Source organism: Triturus cristatus, chromosome 7 (genome assembly GCF_964204655.1).
Source record: "Triturus cristatus chromosome 7, aTriCri1.1, whole genome shotgun sequence".
NCBI lineage: Eukaryota > Metazoa > Chordata > Amphibia > Caudata > Salamandridae > Triturus > Triturus cristatus.
This window is the reverse complement of record NC_140590.1, coordinates 45,817,353-45,838,461: the sequence shown is the minus strand read 5'-3', so window position 1 is coordinate 45,838,461 and position 21,109 is coordinate 45,817,353.

Below are 21,109 nucleotides of genomic sequence, written 5' to 3'. Positions count from 1 at the left end.
GTAAATCGGCCCTAGGGAGAGGGTAACGTTCTGGCTGGGTTAGTGAGGCTCTGATGAGCGGGTTCTATCTGATCCGAAAACCCAAGCAGAACATTTGGCGTCACGAACCGTTTACGAAACCTGTGTGCGTTGTGGTTGTATCGTGTTTGCTTTCGGCGCGTGCGTGGTTTCGTTTGTATATTATTTGTATATAATTGTGTGTGTAGTTTTTTTTCTCTTTCTTCTTTCTCTTTTTCTCTTCTTCTTTCTTTTCCGAAATGTTTTCTAGAAAGTCGAAATCTACTTTTAAATTGCCCGTTGATATTCCCGGCTGGGATTCTACGCCTTATGAAGCCTTAGCCCGTGAGTGGGCTGATTCTACTGGTTTGAGTGAGAATTGGAATTCTTTTTTGGAGCTGGCGGAGCCGGCTAATGTGATTACTTGTTTACAGAAGGCGCCGGTATCTAAGGGTGATGAGCTTCCCGTTTTGTGGCGCAGAGGTTGGATTGTTCTGTCTGCGTACAGGATTCTGCATGAGAGGTTGTTGAAGTTACAGAAATTGCATAAGGATGTGGAAGCGAACTTTGTTGAGATTCAGAATGCTCATACCTTGTTGCGGTGTCAAAATAAGTTGCTTGCTGACAAACTTGAGACGTACCAGACTATTGCCGAGAGGGCGGCTGTGCGAATTGCTCGTTATAAATACAGGAATCGGCGTGGTCGGGTTTCGACACGAAAGGTGCGTCTGGTCGTGGCGAAAGCCGGACTGGATTGGAATCCTGATGAATGGGATGGTAATATCTGGAACTCGAGTGATTCTCCTTTCTCGGGTGAGGAGTCTGCCAAGCGCGAGTCCTCTCGCTCCGGCCGTGATTGTAAGTCTGCTTCTTGCGCCTCTGATGGTGCACCCCATGATTGCGCTCGTCCTTCGAGTGGAGTCGATGCTTCTTACACTGATTGTTCCTCTATGTGTACTGGTCGAGCTCCTTGTGTTGCTCGTCCCGCGGTCTCGGTGCATCCAGTTTTTCGGCGGAAGTTGCAGCAGGCTCCCGGTGCTCCGAATGGTATTGCTTTAGACTCTTTGGAGGATTTTACTCAACAAGAAATTAGTGATATTTTACAGAGATTTCGGCAGCGAGCTGGTGAGACCTTACTCACATGGATGGTGCGCCTTTATGAACTGGGCGCTGCTGGCATTATGTTGGATGCTGGCGATTGTTTGAAGTTTTGTTCCTTGAGTTCGGATTCTACTGTACAGGATCATTTTCGTAACTTTAATGTTGGTGGTCAAATTTCTTTGCTTCAATTGGCGACTGAGGGTTGTAATCAAAAATATCCTACTGAGTCTGACTGGCCTGTGAATGACAAACCGTGGTATACTTTGCGCGATGCTGCACAACGTCTCAAAGAGGAGGTGATGAAAACGGCAATTTTTCTGAATACTGCTGACAGGTTGCTTGATGGTTTGTTGACATCTTCTGTGCGGAATCGTATTATTCGTTCTTCCCCTGTTGCTTACAAGCAGGTCATGATGACTTTATTGATTAATCAGACTGGTAACATATTGTCTATGGTGCTGGAATCGGTACGCCAACTCGGTGAGTTGGGTGAGTGGTTTAAACCTGAACGGCAATCCCGGCCTGACACTCGTACTCCTGGTGACAATAAACTTACTAGACGTGATATGTTTTTTGGTCTTATGGCCGATGGTGTGTGGAAGGAGGACATTGACGGTGAGACTACTTCTCGTTTGTGGGAGATGTTTCGCAAACGTGGCTTGGATCGAAAGGAGGGTGCCCGGCGTGTTCGGACGACTGAGTGTGATCGTGGTTTTTCTGACGGTAGCGGTGATGACGACCGCCGTGGGCGCTCTGATCGTCGTGATGATCGACGTTATGTACGTGATTTGTCCCCCCGTCGTGAGAGAGACAGGGAGAGAGAGGGGGAAAGAGAGAGGGGGAGAGATGATTATGTTAACAGCAGACGTAGAGATGATAGGGATCAATCCCCTGAGTTGAGAAGGAGAGAGGATCGACACAGATTGGCCGATCGAAACCTGCAGTACAATGTAGAGGACAGGAATCCATTTCGTAATGGAGATGGATATGAACAGGAGGTATCGATACCTGGGAAACGTGAGAGTCTTTATCCTGATATATCCTGGTACACAGAACGCAGTAAAAATGACTAGGAAATAGGTCAAGCTGCAGTACACAGATGGGCTCACAGAGATAATAGACCCTATGTAGATATTGATATTTATTGGAGACATCGTAATATCCAAAGGGCCCGAGCATTGGTAGATACAGGAGCGGAGGCCACTCTTATTCATGGAAAATCAAAGAAGTTTAAAGGTCAGCCTTTTACAATTACCGGATTAGGTGGAAAGGAAACTCCCGCAGTTCAAACTTTACTTGAAATGAGAATAGGTAGAATTCCTAGAAAAGAATACTCTGTATTAGTGGTACCACTCTTAGAATTCATAATTGGAATTGATATTTTGAAAGGAATGACTTTGCACTTAGATGATGGATGTTACCAATTTGGAACTAAACATTATATATCGTCCAGACCTGTACGGGTTGGTCGTTTAAGGATGCCCCCCATAAAAGTTCCCCAGGCGACAAAAGTGGTTCGTCAGAAGCAGTATCGTATTCCAGGTGGTCATGAAGAGATTAGTACCACTATTCAGGAGTTGGTGGATGCAGGAGTTATAACCCCAGTTACTTCTGCTTGGAATAATCCTGTTTGGCCTGTACGTAAGAGTGATAATTCTTGGCGCATGACTGTTGATTATCGAGAATTGAATAGCCACACACCCTCTTTGACTGTTGCAGTACCGGATGTTATTACCCTAATTGAAAGAATCCAAAAACATCCAGGTACATGGTATGCGTCCATTGATATTGCTAATGCTTTCTTTTCGATTCCGATTGCCCCTGAGTGTCAGTAACAATTCAGTTTTACGTGGAACGGGCGTCAGATGACGTTTAGAAGTCTTCCCCAGGGCTATGTGCATAGTCCTACGATATGTCACCGGCTGGTGGCAGAGCATTTGGCTGAGGTACCGGTTCATCCGCAAATTCAGATATGTCACTATATTGATGATATTTTGATCCAAGGCGAAACACAAGAAGAAGTTCAGACCCAATTGGACAGAGTCATTGAGTGCCTGCGTGAGAAAGGTTGGGAAATCAACCCGGACAAATTACAAGGTCCGTCCCAGGCTGTGAAATTTTTGGGTATTAATTGGCATGAGGGGCACCGAGAAGTGATCCCTCAGGTTAAACAGAAAATTCTTGATTTTGCAGTTCCGAGGAATAGGAAAGAAGCCCAAAGCTTCATTGGTTTGTTTGGTTTTTGGCGCCAGCATATTCCTCATTTGAGTCAAATATTGGCCCCTTTGTACCATGTCACTCGTAAAAAGAATGCATTTGAATGGGATAAACCACAGCAAGATGCGTTCAGTCTGGCAAAAGAAGCAATTCAGCATGCTCTGGATTTATGGCCTGTATGTGATGGTGACGTGGATTTGAATGTGTCTGTACAAGGCCTTTATGCGAATTGGAGTTTGTGGCAGAAACAAGGCAAGAGTAGAGTACCGTTAGGTTTCTGGACCAAAAAGTTACCTGATGCTGGTGAGCGTTATACACCTTTTGAGAAACAGTTACTTGCATGTTATTGGGCTCTGGTGGATACCGAGCAATTGACTTTGGGACATGGTATAGTTTTGCGACCTGAAATTCCTATCATGCAGTGGGTTATGAGTTCGCCGAAAACTCACCGAATTGGACACGCTCAAGAGGCGAGTGTGATTAAATGGAAATGGTATATACAAGACAGGGCACGTGTGGGACAAAAAGGAGTTGCATCTTTGCATGAGCAGGTGGCACGGGCGCCATCGACTGAGACTGAGAGTGAATGTTCCGTACCTTTAGTACAGGAGTCTCCTGTTAAGTGGGGTAGACCTTTTGATGATTTGTCGGCGGAGGACAGAAACCATGTCTGGTTTACGGATGGTTCAGCAAAGTTCATAGGGACGAAACGGCATTGGAAGGCGGTGTCCTATAATCCGATCACACAAAAATTGCTGAGTACAACTGGTGAGGGTAAGAGCAGTCAATTTGCTGAACTCTATGCTGTTTATCAAGTTCTGAAACAAGAGTTACCTGGCACATGTCATATTTTCACCGATTCTTGGTCTACTGCCAATGGACTGGCAGTTTGGTTACCGACTTGGCATTCCCATAGTTGGAAAATCCATTCAAAAGAACTGTGGGGAAAAGAATTATGGCAGGAGATGTGGGAAATGCTCCCACAGAGTACTGTTACAATCTTCCATGTGGATGCTCATACCCCGATAGACTCTCTTGACAAATTCTTTCATAATATTGCAGATGAGGAATCTAAAATTGCTGAGGCAGTGGTGGACAGGCAAGATTCTGATATTGCGGGATTGGCGAAATGGGCCCACCAGAAAGCAGGACACTTTGGAGAGAAAGCCACTAGCAGGTGGGCTGCTGATCGAGGAATTTATATTCCCCTAGATTTAATCAAAAATGTTATTCTACATTGTCCCATTTGTCAGCATATCAGGCAGCGCAAAGTGCCCCAAACTGTTAAAGGTCATTTACATCGCGGGAAATTACCCGCTCAAATTTGGCAGATTGATTACATTGGTCCACTTCCTATGAGTAGGAATTGTCAATATGTTTGCACTATTGTTGATACATACAGTGGCCTGTTGGTGGCCCTTCCCTGTAAGCAAGCTACCCAATTGAATACTATTAAAACAGTGGAATTGATTATGATGTATTATGGTGTGCCATTCCAAATTCAATCTGATAATGCATCCCATTTTCGTGGAAGATTGGTACAGGAATTCTGTGTGGAAAACAATATTGAATGGGTGTTTCATATACCATATTATCCACAGGCCTCGGGTCTTGTGGAGAGGTTGAATGGCCTGCTGAAAGATCAGTTACGTAAATTAACAGATGACAAGTATAAAAATTGGCGAGACTTTTTGCCTCAAGCGCTATTGATTTTGAATAACCGTCCTTTTCTAAATGCTGAATCCCCACTTATGCGTTTGTTTCCTCCGAATGTTGATGCTAAGCCCAATGAAATCAGAGAGACTGTGATGTACTGGGAAATTACTCCCGGAGCTTTGGCTCCATGTAGAGCGACCCCAGGGTCGGCAGGTTTAGACTTGCATGCCATGGATGACACCGTTATAAAAAGTAAGGATCGAGTCATCATTGAAACTGGTGTTGGTGTTCATATACCAACTGGGAATTTCGGATTAATCGCCCCTAGATCGGGGCTGGCTGTAAAAGGCGTTCAGGTGCTTGGAGGGATCATTGACAGTGATTATCAGGGAGAGATTAAGGTGCTCCTGCTGAATAGCAGTGAGGTTGACTTACTGATACATCAAACTGACCGAGTGGCTCAATTGCTAATAATGCCTGTTTTCAGTGGTGAGATCACAAAAGGCACTGCCCCAACGTTGCTAACTGTACGAGGCCAGAAAGGTTTTGGCTCCACAGATAATCCTGGGGCCAGAGTTTGGGTGCAGTCGCCTAAGAATCCCCCTGAACAAGCAGAAGTCATTGCAACCGGTCAAGACAACACCATTTTAGTTATGAGACCAGGGAAAGATAGCTGGGAAGCAGTCCCGGCTGACAAATGTTACTTACGAGAATGAATAATGCCTGTATTTGATTCTCTTTCAGATCATTCTTTGGACTGTTGCTGCAGGATGTGTCGGCGTTGGACTCCTTTTGGGCTGGTACGACGAGAGAGGAGGGATCCCATCAACCCGGGCTGAGTTGAGAACCCGAGTGTCACGTTCCTTCGCTGCGTGGGATTCGTCGTCGAACTTTTGGATTACATTAGCCAAACAAGTGACTAAAGCCCCTCATTTCTGCTTGACACCGATGAGATCGGTGTCTGACATTCTAGCGACTTGTTTAGTTGCTGTCCCTGCTTCATTGGAGACTTTGACTCATATTTTTAATATATCGAATGCTCGCCCCAATGTTCTTCTGGGCGATTTTGCTGCCCATGAGTATTGCCCCTTGTGTACTGTACTGTCAGACCCGATACCCCCCATCCAGTCCCAAATAGTTACCTATAATATCACACAGGGTGATTTCTGTTTTTTCCTTACTTGTGATCCTAGTGCGATTTCTGAATGTATGCGTTTAAGATTGAAAGGTGCCACTTCATTCACCGCTCATGAACGAACTTTGTGCCTTCAAAGGACACCGAAAACATGTACTTCTGTTCAGAATAACATGACTTGCAAGAGTTTGGTAGTTACCCCCAGTCATTATCGCACGATGTTACTACCTGCCGGATGGCTTTTCTCATGTGGTAATACTTTCTGGCCATATATCCCCGCAAATATTTCTGGAGGCCCTTGTGCCATTACTAGACTGAGCTTGTTGATGTTTTCATCACATCCGAATGCCAACTCTCGTGTGATTCGAGATACAGTGAGGTTACAGGAGGATTGTGACTCATCTTTGCATTTATATTCCAAGTCTGAATACCTTAGCCTGGCTATTTCAATTGTTGGTGTTCCTGCTTTGGCAGTTTATAATGCCAAATCTATTGGGAAAATGGCCTGCTGGATGGTAAAATCCATCAATCATACTTCTACAGTCCTGTCTGACATGCTATTAGACGCCCAGGGTGAACGTAGAGCTATCTTGCAAAATAGAGCGGCCATCGATTATCTTTTGCTTAAACATGGACACGATTGTTCCGACTTTGAGGGTCTTTGTTGTTTTAACTTGTCTGATCATACAAAATCCATTCAAGCTCACATTGACAAACTACATGACTTGACAGAAGAAGTTAGAAAACACATTGACCAGGGCTGGTTTGACTGGCTCTTTAATTGGTTACCTGATTTGCATATGTTACGTCAGATATTAGGAGGTATTCTGGTTACTATCGGCATTTTGATTTCTATCTGTTGCTTTATTCAGTGTATTCCTTCACTACTTCAATTCTGCACACCTGGTACTAGACATAGATCAGTTAGTCTTGTTTCATATTATTCTTCCACAGATATTAGTTCTGTTTAATGAATGTATAATAGACTGAAGTCAAGGGTGAAATGTTCTGCTCGATTTTCCCGGCCTTCTTGTGAGAAGGAATGATTGAATGTGACTTCAGTCTCTTATCATTCAAGTCTAAGGGTTAGAGTAGTGAATGGAGCCTATTTACTAGGCACTTCGACATGATTCTGTGCTCTTCCCCATGGATCAGGGCTTGCACACATAGCCTAGGGGATAGATTCGTTAGTATTAGGGATAACCTGTCCTGTAGTGAGGGTATTTCATGGAGCCGTGCTGAATTCAGGCCTGGTAGGCCTCAAACGGGAGAGACTCCATCTTTCTTTCTGCTCCGGCAGCTTGGGATGCTTCTAGGTCAAATGTAATGTTTTAGTTATGAGGTGTTATTCGCTTGGAGAGAACCGGTTCAGGCCGGCCCTTATCGAAGGATTGTATTTTTCTTCATGCCGAAGACACTACATCAGGCCGGCCGGCTGGGAACGTGTCCTTGGTACGGGGAGGTACAAGAATTTGGTGGGCGGCAGGTTACGGGCCGGAATTTTCCATGAGGAAACGCACCTCTATATTAGTGAAAGTCTGAGGCAGTTACATGTTCAGTCCGTAGGCGGCATCTAGCTGTTAGCAGTAAAGCTACTACTTATTCCAGGGAAGACAGACGCCATCTTGAAGGCGGAGAAGAACCGAGAGACAGATACTCTCCTAGCAGAATAGCCAGAGAGGAGAGAGTAGCCGATAAGGACGAGGTCCCAGTGACTCGGAGAAGGGTGGAGAGAACAGCGCATGGTGGTGCAGACATGTATCCGTGACTGCGGAGGTGTGACTTCCAGGCGAGCCGAGGCACAGACGAGAAGGGAACCTAGATGACCACTGAGTGCAGGCTACACACTATTAAGGTGATGTCGACCCTTTTCTTATTAGAGTGTACAACTTAATCTTTCACTTTTCTTTGCAGGTTATGTGTTATATTGTAATGTTATGTGATTGCGTATGTATTGAGTAATAAAGTACCCAGTTTGTAGTGAACCAACATGTGCTGCGTGTTCTTGTATGAGAGGGTAGCCTATTCTTCTAGCCAGCTGCGGCTACATGAACAGATGTTAACCCTGATCAGGTAAGTGGTAACTGAATAAGGGAAAGAGGAGCCCCTCGAACCAAAGAACAGGCTATGCTTGAACTGGCAATCCTTGTGTGATCTGATGAATAGTGAGACTGATTCCTTTTTTTGTATGTTATGGTGATCATAGGATGAACTGTTGTATAAGACTGCCGTCTGGGTAGAGAGGTCTGGATTCGTATGGGATCGCGAGGCCGCCACTTGTGATACTGTCGTATGGGCAGAGAGGTCTGGATTCGTATGGGATCGCGAGGCCGCCACTTGTGCTGAGACTGCCGTCTGGGTAGAGAGGTCTGGATTCGTATGGGATCGCGAGGCCGCCACTTGTGATACTGTCGTATGGGCAGAGAGGTCTGGATTCGTATGGGATCGCGAGGCCGCCGATTGTGCTGAGACTGCCGTCTGGGTAGAGAGGTCTGGATTCGTATGGGATCGCGAGGCCACCACTTGTGATACTGTCGTGTGGGCAGAGAGGTCTGGATCCGTATGGAATCGCGAGGCCGCCGATTATAAGAGGTCTTGGTATGTATAGTAGGAATTCCCTGTCATTAGGTGGTAGATATATGTGGTTGCACTATTGTAAATAGGCCCTAGGGAGAGGGTAACGTTCTGGCTGGGTTAGTGAGGCTCTGATGAGCGGGTTCTATCTGATCCAAAAACCCAAGCAGAACACTCCTCTGATGCTGTTTGTGGTGCAGCCTGACCATATACTCTTAAGTTCATTATAACCTCGCGGTAAATGCTTTGGGATGGCTGCACGGAAACATGTCGTATTTGGTGTCAAACGCTTTGGAATACTACCCCCCTTCCCGCCAGTTCTGGCGGCGGGGGTAGCATTCCACCATTCTAGAGGGAGAGACATGTTCACACTGGTCTAACCCTGTAGGACTTTCTAGAGCCCTGGCATCACAAAATGGATGCCTCTGCCACAGCCACGGGTCTGGCCTCCTGCTGCTGACTGAAACTCTGGCAGGACAATAGGCTTCCTGTCCCAGGGAGGTGTAACCACCACCCCAGACAGGCAGATGTGTATTGGGGCTGGGCGGGAGCACTCTCTGATGCTTTGAAGTCCTGCACTGGGGGCACACTTGGTGTCCCTGTGCATAGTCCAGTTCAAACCAGTTGCAGGGGCTACCTGCTCTGGCATGAAACTGGACAAAGCAAATGGGTGTAGCACCCTCTTCCCAAATCCCAAACTTAGTATAAGTATGGGAACCCAGTCCTTGCAACTTTAGATTACCCTGGACGAAACTCTGCAATATATATCCTGGACCTTCGACGTTCTATCCTGACTAGAAGACTGAAGAAATCTCCCTTGGAGTCAAGGAGTGACTCCACTGCTTGGCAGGCACCAAAGAAGCAACTGTCCGGTCTGCAATTCCGAAGCTCCCGTTGGACGCCAAAGTCTCTGCATCACCAGAGGTGGATTTCCTGACTTCCCCGAGGCTACCCTGAGTCCACAGCAAATCTGAGACCCGTGGCTATCGTGGATGACGAGGAACCGTGACCCCTGGGCACCGTGTACTATTGCTGGTACATCAACTTTCTATTTATCCTTGAAGTTCTGTTTTGGACTCCGAGTAGCCCCAGCCTTGAGCACTGACTGCACCGAAGATCTCTGGCCTCCACTCCACGAGTGACCTGTGGGCCGGGTCCCTGTGCGACCGCTCGAGGCTCCTTCGCGATCGCTAGCCCGTTGGTTAGTGGGTCCCCACGAAGGCAACTCCTCTTCTGCTTGGGCTTTCCAGGTTGCTCAAGACGTGCCCGGACTTACCCTTGCTGGGTGAGTCCCTCAGACCTTGCTGGTCTGCACCGACGTTCTTCTTCTCTTTCCACGAGACTTGCCGTTGCCAAGGCTTATTGGGTCCAATCTGGTCGCCGACACCGCAACACTCAACAGACTTTGTGGAACAGCTCGAATCCGGCTCATGGACTTCGTCGACGCCTCCTGGACCTCGTGGCTGAAGAGTCAAGACACCCATCAACTCCCCTGAAGCACCCGACATCTGTGGGCATTGGTTCATCCTGCCTTCGGTCACTGGCAAGTGACCCAGACTCTGTCCCCTCTGCTTTCAGGTTCCTTCCATCCTAGATCCAGGCTTGGATCTCTTCGGACACTTATCCTCTTCACGGCGGCAGCAGTTCTTCGCCATAGTAATCGACGACGCGACCCGACACCAAAAGACACCTATGCACCCGACTTCCCTGGGTGAGGTAACTCGAGTACTCCGGTGCTTTTGTGGGTGCTAGCCTTAGAACTTCTTAAGTCCAAAAGGGTTTGGTCCTGACTCGATTCTAAGTGTCCCTAATCTTTAAATTTCCAACCACGACATTCCCCATAAAAGCTAATGGGAACCCTTGGTTATGTTTACACACAGCACATGGCCCCCGTGGGTCCCCTGTGTCACTACCTTGGGTGGTTCCTTGGGGTCCCAGCGATTCTACAGGCTCTATGCCTTGTGTCTAGTTCAGTCGTGGTTCTTATACCACTTTATTGGTATATGGTTTGGTACGCCCCTAGGGCCCAAACGTGTATTTGTGCTGTTACTGTTGATTGCTATCTTGTAACTTAAGTACTTCGAACTCCAGCCTCATAAAGAGACTAGAGGGTGGTGTTTAATCTTAAATACATATATTTGAAATATATACCTGGTGTGGTTGTCCTTTCATTTGATCATTCAAGAGATTATAGACTGGTAAAACAAGCTGCTTTACATTCCTTCAAGACTTAGCTTGAAGGCTGCTCTCCATAGCTACCACTAGGATAGCTTTCAATAAAGGTTGTCTTTAACCTATTCACCATAAGGGGTTGTTTGGACTGATACAAGGTGCCCACTAGAACTAGTGGACAGCATATATCAGGCCACCTTCTCACAGTATGGATACTCTGAATGTAATTGCAATAATGGTGTTAATGCGTCTGATGCGACCCATTAAAACAATGTTCTCTGGTTAGGTGAAGCCAGTGTTCTGTTTTTAACCACTGTATTTTGAGAGCAATGACTGGCTCTGATGTTGACGTTGGCGCCTACCAGAGCCCCTGTTTGCACTTCATTTCAACGGTCAGACTAAAGGCCTACTCCGGGCCTGGGCACAGATAAAGGCTGGCTCCGGGCCGTCAGACGACAGCACATCACATGATCACATGTACATTTATGTTACAATTAATTAAATTAGTTTTGTTTACTCATGACGCCGATCGACCGAATCCGAATATATTAATTAATCAACGACGGTGGTGACCCAACACCCAAGTACGAGGGAGCGAGCAGCAGCAGGCAGGCAAGCAGCACACGAGGTGTCTGTGGCGCGTGCCGCGGTGTGCTCCGACTCTCCAACAAAACAATGACCAGATAGGTTGTTACCTTTTTGAATTATCTTAGGCGAAAAATACTAAGTTCATGTGATTTATTTCACGACATTTGTGACTTATTTTATGCACATGTCAGTTTCAAATATTCATTGATGTCATAAGATAGACAATACAACATTTGATGTACCATGCTTATGACATTATAACAAACAGTTGACACTACAACAAAAATACAATCTTGACAACATGAATACGGACATGAACGCCAAATGCAAAAAAAGAGTGTCCTGCAAGTATTTTACAGGTAGCCAGTCCATATTAAACACGCAAAAAATAGGCGAACCATTCTCAATTCCTACGGTCCTGCCTATATATGGGGCAAAGGGTCACACAGTTCTCATGAGGGTTGTATACTGTCTGGGAAACACATTTCTTTTAACCAGTTCCCAAATTACACCCCCAGATATTATTCGCCTTTGCCCAGGTGTCAGGTGTCAACACGTTTCAAACCTGGAGTGATTCTAGGGTTCTCCTCAGGACTCGGACTGGGGATCAAGGACTGTTGCAGTGGATGCCCAGATAATTGTATGTCCTGGCATCAACAGTAAGAGTGTTCGTGTTGTCACATAAACTTGTACGTGTGTCTAGAAATGTACAAAATGGCAATGAAGTCACCATCAAATAGGGTACTGCACTCACAGGGAGGAATCCAAGTTGTTTCTTTATTCAAAGAATTGTCCTGTTTTTTCAAACTCTCAGTTCTTCCTTCCGAATGCAGGCGTGTTCACAACTGCAAAGGCTCCGACGTCATGTAGCTCATCAGTCACGATAAACAGTACGCTTGACTGGAAATAGCCAATCACTGTCTGCATGGCTTCATAAGCCATGACAGTGATTGGTCATGCTTAGACACCAGTGCCACCCACGCGCCGCACTCAATGAGCTTAACTAGATGCTGCTCCAGCAGCACCAGGATTGGCTTGAGCAGGGGATACTCCCCACTCATTAGGAGACCGGGGTCTGCGGCATGCAACAACCCTCGGTCTTCTACTGTGCAGCCTAGTGCACATGTTTGGGCTGGTCTGAAAAATGATCAGCCCAAAACCGAACATACGCACTGACCACTTGCTGCATGTTGTGTTATAACTTGTTGACCATGTGTTGTGTACTTTTAACCTGCTGCTGCTGCCAGTGCGCGTGCACCCCACACCACCACACCCCCTTCAGGGAGAGCCATTGTCTCGGGCCGCGGGCGTGTAACCACCTTCCAGACAGGATTTAGTGTATTGGGGCTGGGTGGGTGCACTCCTAGAGGGCTTTGAAGTCCTGCACTGGGGAGCAGTAGGCTCCTCTGTGCATATGCCAGCTCAAACCGGTTCAGGGGCTACCAGCCCCTTCTCTGGCACGAAACTGGACAAAGGGAAGTGGGTGTAGCCACCCACTCCCCTGACCCTCCCATAGGAGTGGTTATAGAGCTAGTCCCTCCCTTCCTTGTAGTATAAGTTAGGGTGCCCTTGCCATTGCAATCTAGATATCCCTGGATGACGCTCTGAAGAAGAATCCTGGACCTTCGACGTTCCACTACCTTTGAAAGACTGAAGAATCTCCCTTGGAGTCAAGGAGTGACTCCCCTGCTTGGCAGGCACCAAAACTTTGCATCAACGGTTGCAAACTTTCCCGCTCCCGCCAGAGTCCGAAGTCCCTGGAGCCCTGGAAGTAGATTTCCTAACTTCTCCAAGGCCATCGTGAGTCCCCAGTGAAGCTGAGGCAAGTGGACCCCACGAGTGATGAGGAACAGCAATACCCGGGTACCGTGCACTATTGTCAAGTGCAACCCCTTCACGACGTTCTACGAATCTGTGCTTTGGACCACTTGTGATCCAAGCCTCCCGCAGGATTTCCTCCAAAGATCAGAGGCCTACCTTGTCCCGAGTGACCGTGGGCTCCTGGTGAGTGAATCCTCCAGAGGCGTCTTAGCGATCCCTTGCCAGTTGGGTTGTGGGTCCCCAGAAGACTTTTCTGGTTGCTCCAGGCCTGCCCTGACTTACCCTTGCTGGGAGAGTCCCTCAGACCTTGCTGATCTGCACCGCTGACTTTCTTCACTTTCCACAAGACTTGCTGTTGCCAATCCGGTTGCCGACACCTCAGTAAGCTGCAGACTTCATGGGCCACGCCGAATCCAGCTCCTGGTTGTCGTTGACACCTCCTGGACCTCGTGGCTGAAGAGTCAAGACACCCATGATCACCTGAAATCACCCGACTACTGTGGGAATCCAGCTTCCTGGCCCCGGGTCACTGGCAAGTGACTTTGAACACTGTCTCCACTGCTTTCAGGTCTTCCTTCTTCTGAATCCAGCCTTGGATTCCACCGGACACTTCTCCTGTCTTCACAAGCAGCAAGTCTTCTTTGGCTCCCATTGAAAACGACGCCGCGACCCGACGCCAAAAGACACCAATGCACCCGGCTTCCCTGGGTGAGGTAACTCCAGCACTCCGGTGCTCCTGAGTGTGTTGGCTCTAGAACTACTTACCCTATAAGTGACTTGCTTGCAGACTCTCCCGAAGTATCCTAAAACTTTAAAATTCCAACTACGACTTGCTCTATTGAAGTCTATTGGGATCCACGGCTGTGTTCTCAGACTGCAAGCATCTCCCGTGGGTCCTTTACTTACCTGCCTTGGATGGATTAGTAAGGCCCCAGCGCTTCTGAAGGCCCTAGGCCTTGTCTCTTCTCAAGTTGATATTCCTAAACCTCTTTTTTAGTATATGGTCTAGTACGCCCCTAGGGCCCCAGCCATATTTGTGCTTAACTTGTTGTGAAATGTTGATTTTTGCATATGTCCTTGACTTCTAATCTCATAAAGAGATTAGTAGAGTGTGTTAGAAATAAATACATATATATTTTATATATATACCTGTGTGGTGTCCTTTCATTCAGTGATTCAAGAGATTATACGGTAAAACAAGCTGCTTTACATTCCTCTGAGACTTAGCCTGAAGGCTGCTCTCCACAGCTGCCACTAGGATAGCTTTCTTTAAAAGGTTGTCTTAAACCTACTACCATAAGAGTCGAATTGGACTGGTGCAAGGTGGCCACTTTAACTAGTGACCAGCATATACCAGGCCAACTTCTCACAATCACCTTTAGATTGTAAAACCTTAGCTGGTGGTTCAAATTGCATATTTGTTTTTATATTATGTTGCACCTAAATAATGTGAAAATGAAAAACTCTTGTTTTCATAAACAAATAAAGTAGGTTTGAATATATTAAAACATGTTCCTTTGTAAAATAAATAATTCCTTTTCTAACTTGACTCTGTGATGAATTGTACTTCCTGCGAATTGATATATTTATTTGTATTTACAGCAAACCACTTACTTTTTATTTTTATTGCTGTGGAATCAGATCTTTTCTTTATAAAACTACCTCGTAGACATAAATGATGTCCGAATCTCTATTGAAACTTATACCGCGTAGTGGTTGCTATGCAGATAGCTATGTAAATATAAAATGGCCGCCACGTCCTGTTTGCAGTACATCTATTCGTCACGCATACCACAATTCATTGCGCTGCGTGAAGACGTACGATGTCATTTCAATTCCAAACAAGTGAAGAATGGCGCTCTCTCCTCCGTTCCAAGTCGTGGAGATTCAGCGCACACGCTCCAAAGAATACAACAACGTTGCGGACTAGCGCGCTGCGATGAGGTGATTACTTTTAAAATTTCAACCTCTTTTTTAGTATATGGTCTGGTACGCCCCTAGGGCCCCAGCCATATTTGTGCTTAACTTATTGTAAAACGTTGATATTTGCATATGTTCCTGACTTCTAATCTCATAAAGAGATTAGTAGAGTGTGTCTATTAATAAATACATATGTATTTGATATATATACCTGTGTGGTGTCCTTTCAATTGGTAATTCAAGAGATTATAAGGTAAAACAAGCTGCTTTACATTCCTCTGAGACTTAGCCTGAAGGCTGCTCTCCACAGCAACCACTAGGATAGCTTTCATTAAAAGGTTGTCTTAAACCTATCTACCATAAGAGTCGAATTGGAATGGTGCAAGGTGGCCACTATAACTAGTGACCAGCATATGCCAGGCCAACTTCTCACATTGGTGGGCAGTGTGTGGGATTCCAGCTTGCCATTGTTTTACCAGAAAATCTCTATTTGTATTACTAACTGAAAACCACTAAAGGTACTCAAGGTGCATATAAAAAGTCAAGCTTAGTATCAATAAGTTCTACTGAACTTAGAGCTGTTTGTGAAGGGATAGCACACCCTTGCTGCAGCTCAAGCTAGGATCAGTAGGCCACAACCTAGTGTAGGTAGTACAACACTGCACAACACTAGAATGTCCTCAAAGGGTGGAGCCAGTGGGTCCACTCAGCCTCAGTATAAGGACATGACCTTCTTTGACCTGAAGGCCATGTGTGTTGCAAGACACCTGAAGCTAGGACAGAGTCCCTCCACACTAGGCCTGATAGATCTGCTAACAACAGATGCCCTGAGGTTGGCTCCAGGAGCTAACAGATCTGAATCAGGGAGTGGGTCAATTACAGTGTCTGGGTCAGGTGATGAACATCATGATGACCAGGACTCTGTGATTGAAGGACCAGATCCAGAAGGATCTGAACAGGACAGAGGAATTCTCCCTAAGAGAACTGACAGAGTAGAAGAGAGGGTTAGGTCCCCTTCAAGGGAATCTGACCACTCCTATCACTCTGGAAGAGAATCTGATCAGCAGAGGAGCTCATATTTTCATAGAAGAGAGACCATCAACTGAAAGAATGTACAAACTGCTACAGTATGAGGAAGCAAGATTTGCCCTTAAGGCCAAGCAGTTGGCATTAGATAACGAAGCCTTTGAGCTCCATAGAGCTTCTAGAAAAGAGGGGTTAGAACTCCTGGTGGCAGCAACAGTGTCCCTAGAATCAGAGATTATATCCCAGACCATAGGAACCTGTCCAAGGTTGTTCCTCCCTACCAGAGTGGGGATGATATCCACAAGGGGAGAACTGCTATGGAGAGGGCCTGTAAAGTACAACAGGTCCCCCAGAAACAGTGGTCAGCAATCTTGTGGCTCTCCTTTTCAGATAAAGGTAGAGACAAGCTCCTCACTGTTAGAGAAGAGGATGCTAATGACTATGAATCCCTGAGGAGTGCATTAATAGATGGGTTTGGCTTTACCACTGAACAGTACAGGTTGAAGTTCAGAGACACCCAAAAAGCACAGAATCAGGACTGGACTGACTTTGTTGATTGTGCAACCAAGGCTCTGGAGGGTTGGCTGGTTGGTAGTAGAGTTACTGATTTTAAGGGATTGTATAATCTTATGATGCGAGAACAGATCCTTTAATAATTGACAAAACCAGTTGTTGCATCAAAACTTGGTAGACTCTGATCTGACCTCGCCCCAAGAATTGGGAAAGAAGGCAGACAAATGGGTCAGAACCAAGGTGAGGCAGAAAACCCAGAACCAAGGGGGTGACACTAAGAAGCAGGATCCTAAAGGCTCAGAGAAAGGTGGGGATAAGTCAAAAGACCAGAAGTCTTCACAAGGGCCCCAAAAATCTGCATCTGGTGGGGATTCACAGTCTACAAAGGGAAAAGGCCAAAAGAAGCCCTGGTGCACACTCTGTAAACAGAAAGGGCACTAGACTTCTGATTGTACCAAGTCCAAAGACCAAACCACCACCACTCCTGCCCCTAAGGCAACTGTTCCCCCTAGTGCAGCTAATGGTGGAGGTGGTAATCAGAATAAGGGTGTAGTAGGGTTGTCCCTGGGTCCTGAAGTGGACGCTGGCCTAGTCAGAGTACCCACTCAGGCATTGCTGGTTTGTGAGGGAGACATTGATATGTCCTTCCTAGTGAGCCCCAGTAATCTGGGCAAATACAAACAGCAGCCTGTAATAAATGGCAAACAGGCTTTGGCATTCAGGGACACAGGTGCTAGTGTCACCATGGTGGCAGAGGATTTGGTGGACCCTGAGCAGATCATCCTGGGTGAAATGTACCAGGTTACCAATGCAAGCAATGTCAGGACCAACCATAGTCTGGCAGTTGTGAATTTCTCCTGGGGAGGGGTAACTGGCCTCAAGAAGGTAGTAGTCAGTGCAGACCTCCCTGTCGAATGTCTATTGGGCAATGATCTAGATACTTCAGCCTGGTCTGAAGTAGAGTTATGGACTCATGCTGAGAAGTTGGGCATACCTGCAGAGGTATTTGCTGTGACCAGGTCACAGGCCAAAATGCATAAAGCTGAACCAGCTCTGGATCCTGAAACTATGGACCAGATGCTACCCAAGAGGAGGAGTAGTATGGTTAAGGCAGTGCCTTCCCCTCTGTCTCAGATCTCAGATTCCCCTCCTGAGGGAGGAGAAGCAGATCCTGAAGACGGAACTGCCCCAGAGGGACTTGAGCCTGATCAGGTTGAGTTCTTGGGGGCAGGGGGACCTTCCAGGGAAGATCTGAGTAAGGAGCAACGGTGCTGCCCTTCTCTTGAACCCCTCAGACAGCAGGCTGCTGCTGAGGCTGCTGGGAGTGCTAGTGGGTCCCATAAAGTTTATTGGGATGGGGGACTCCTATATTCTGAGGCTAGAGATCCTACCCCTGGAGCCACCAGGAGGTTGGTAATACCACAGAGGTTAGGGGGTTCCTCTTGACCCTAGCACATGATATCCCATTGGCAGGACACTTGGGCCAAAACAAGACCTGGGATAGGCTTGTTCCACATTTTCATTGGCCACACATGTCAAAGGACACAAAGGAGTTTTGTTGCTCCTGTGTCACTTGCCAAGCCAGTGGCAAGTCAGGTGGCACAACAAAGGCCCCCCCTGATACCACTACCTGTGGTGGGGGTTCCCTTTGAAAGGGTAGGGATTGACATTGTTGGTCCCCTTGACCCTCCAGCAGCATCTGGGCACAGGTTTATCCTGGTGGTAGTGGATCATGCCACCAGGTACCCAGAAGCAATTCCCCTCAGGACCACCACAGCCCCTGTGCTGGCAATAGCCCTCATTGAGTTTTCTCCAGAGTGGGTTTCCCTAAGGAGTTTATATCTGACAGAGATACCAACTTCATGGCAGGGTATCTAAAAGCAATGTGGAAGGAGTGTGGTGTAAACTACAAGTTCACTACTCCCTATCACCCACAATGCAATGGGTTAGTTGAAAGGTTCAACAAAACCCTAAAGGGAATGATTAAAGGCCTCCCAGAAAAGCTTAGGCGAAAATGGGACCTTTTACTTCCCTGCCTTCTGTTTGCATACAGGGAGGTCCCACAGAAGGGGGTTGGCTACAGCCCTTTTGAACTTCTGTTTGTGCACCCTGTAAGAGGTCCATTATGTTTGGTGAAGGAGGACTGGGAGTTACCTCTCAAACCTCCCAAACAGGATGTGATGGACTATGTACTTGGTCTCTGCTCCCGGATGGCTGAATACATGAAGAAGGCAACCAAAAACCTGGAGGCTAGCCACGAACTTCAAAAAGCTTGGCATGTCCAAAAGGCTGTACTGACTGTCTATCAGCCAGGACAGAAAGTGTGGGTGTTGGAGCCTGTGGCCCCAACAGTTCTCCAAGACAAGTGGAGTGGCCTCCATACAATTGTTGAGAAAAAGGGAGAAGTCACCTACTTGGTGGATCTTGGAACTCCCAGGAGCCCCCTTAGGGTGCTCCATGTCAACAGATTAAGGCCATATGTTGACAGGGCTGACATGGGCTTGCTCATGGCAACTGATGAGGAACAGGAGGAGGAGAGTGACCCTCTCCCTGACCTGCTCTCACAGAACCCTGATGATGGGTCAGTAGATGGTGTTGCTTTGGCAAGCAACCTCACTGACCATCAGCAAACTGAGTGCAGACAAGTTCAGCAGCAGTTCAGACATATGTTTAGCCTGACCCCTAGCCAGACTTCCTGGTGCACCCATGAGGTGGACACTGGAGACAGTCTGCCTGTCAAGAGTAAAATCTACAGGCAACCTGACCATATCAGGGACTGTATCAGGACTGAAGTCCAGAAAATGTTGGAACTAGGTGTGATTGAGCCTTCAGACAGCCCTTGGGCTAGTCCAGTAGTCCTTGTGCCTAAACCTCATACCCAGGGTGGTAAGAAAGAAATGAGGTTTTGTCCAGTTACTGGTGTGGGGGTATGATTCCAAAGCGTTTGACACCAAACACGACATGTTTTGATGCAGCAATCCCAAAGTTAGCATTTACCACTAGGTTATAATGCACTTAAGAGTATATGGTTTAACCGCATCCACAAACAGCTACAGAGAATAGACTCTGAGAGCTGCAGAGGGGCCCTGCTAATGTTTACAATGAAGCTTTACTCAGGATGGAAAAAAGATTTAAACCTACAAGCATTATAGCTCTGAATAGGTTCAAATTTTATACAAGGATACAAGAGGAAAATGAGACCTTTGATGATTTTCTAACGTCCTTAAGAACTTTGGTGCATATCATCAAGGCCATGCGATAATTATCGCTCAGCGCTCTTAGCGCGAGGACAAATTATCGCCGGCCAACTCTGAATTTTATCGCGGAGATAGCGTGCTATCAGCAACGCTTATCTCCAAAGCGATAACATTCAGAGCGCAAGCTGCCAATTGTGCGATTATCGCTGGAAATACAGCAATAATCGCACAAGGTTTGGTGAAAGCTTGCTGATAGGGCAAGGCATACTTAGCCATGATATCCACCTTACATAGGATATCATGGCTAAGTCAGTTTTGAAGCAGGCGCAAGGAAAGTAGCGATAACATAGGTTATCGCTACTTTGCTTGTCGCTCTGCAGTTTATCGTGCCCATTGATAATTGGAGAAATGTCGCTTTGCGACATTTCTCCAGTTATGTCAGGGCAGGAACGCCCACTTTCCATCTCATTAGAGATGCAAAGATGGGCATTGAGGGAAAGGGCGATAATGCAAGGATTCACGTGATAGCGTGACCTTGCTGATTAGGCGATAAAATTACCGCTGCTTTCCGTCCGAAAACGGACGCTAAAGTGGCGATAATTTTATCTCCGGGGCTTGATGATATGCCCCTTCGAGTGTACATTGTATTTTTGGTAACATGTCTGACGAAATGATAAGGGATCAAATTATTGTCCATGTGAGAAAAAACGCAAGAACGACTATGGGTGATGGGGGATCCCAAACTTTCAGAAGCCATTTCCACTGCAAAAGCGTTTGAACAAACAAAAAAATGGATGAATACTGTAAGGAATGTAAATAACAAGTCTGATAAATCAGAAGAAGTGTGTGCACTCAAACGTCAATTTGAACTTAAAAATGATTCTCCTAATTTTAATTCAACACACACTTCTAGATATGATAATTTTAAGAGATTTGACAGAAATGAGAAGAATTTAATGTGTTACAGGTGTGGAAGCAAAAACCATATGGCTTCGTTTGGAGGATGTCCAGCTATTAAAAGAGAGTGTAAAAACTGTGTCAGGATTGGACATTTTTCAAATGTGTGTAGCGACCAAAGGAAGTTCACATCTCAAAATCGAGCAAGGGTCTCATGTACATTAGAAGTACCTACAGGAAGTCTAGATGATGGAAGAGTAGATAAAGCGTATCAAAATAAAAGTTTTGTTGTGTC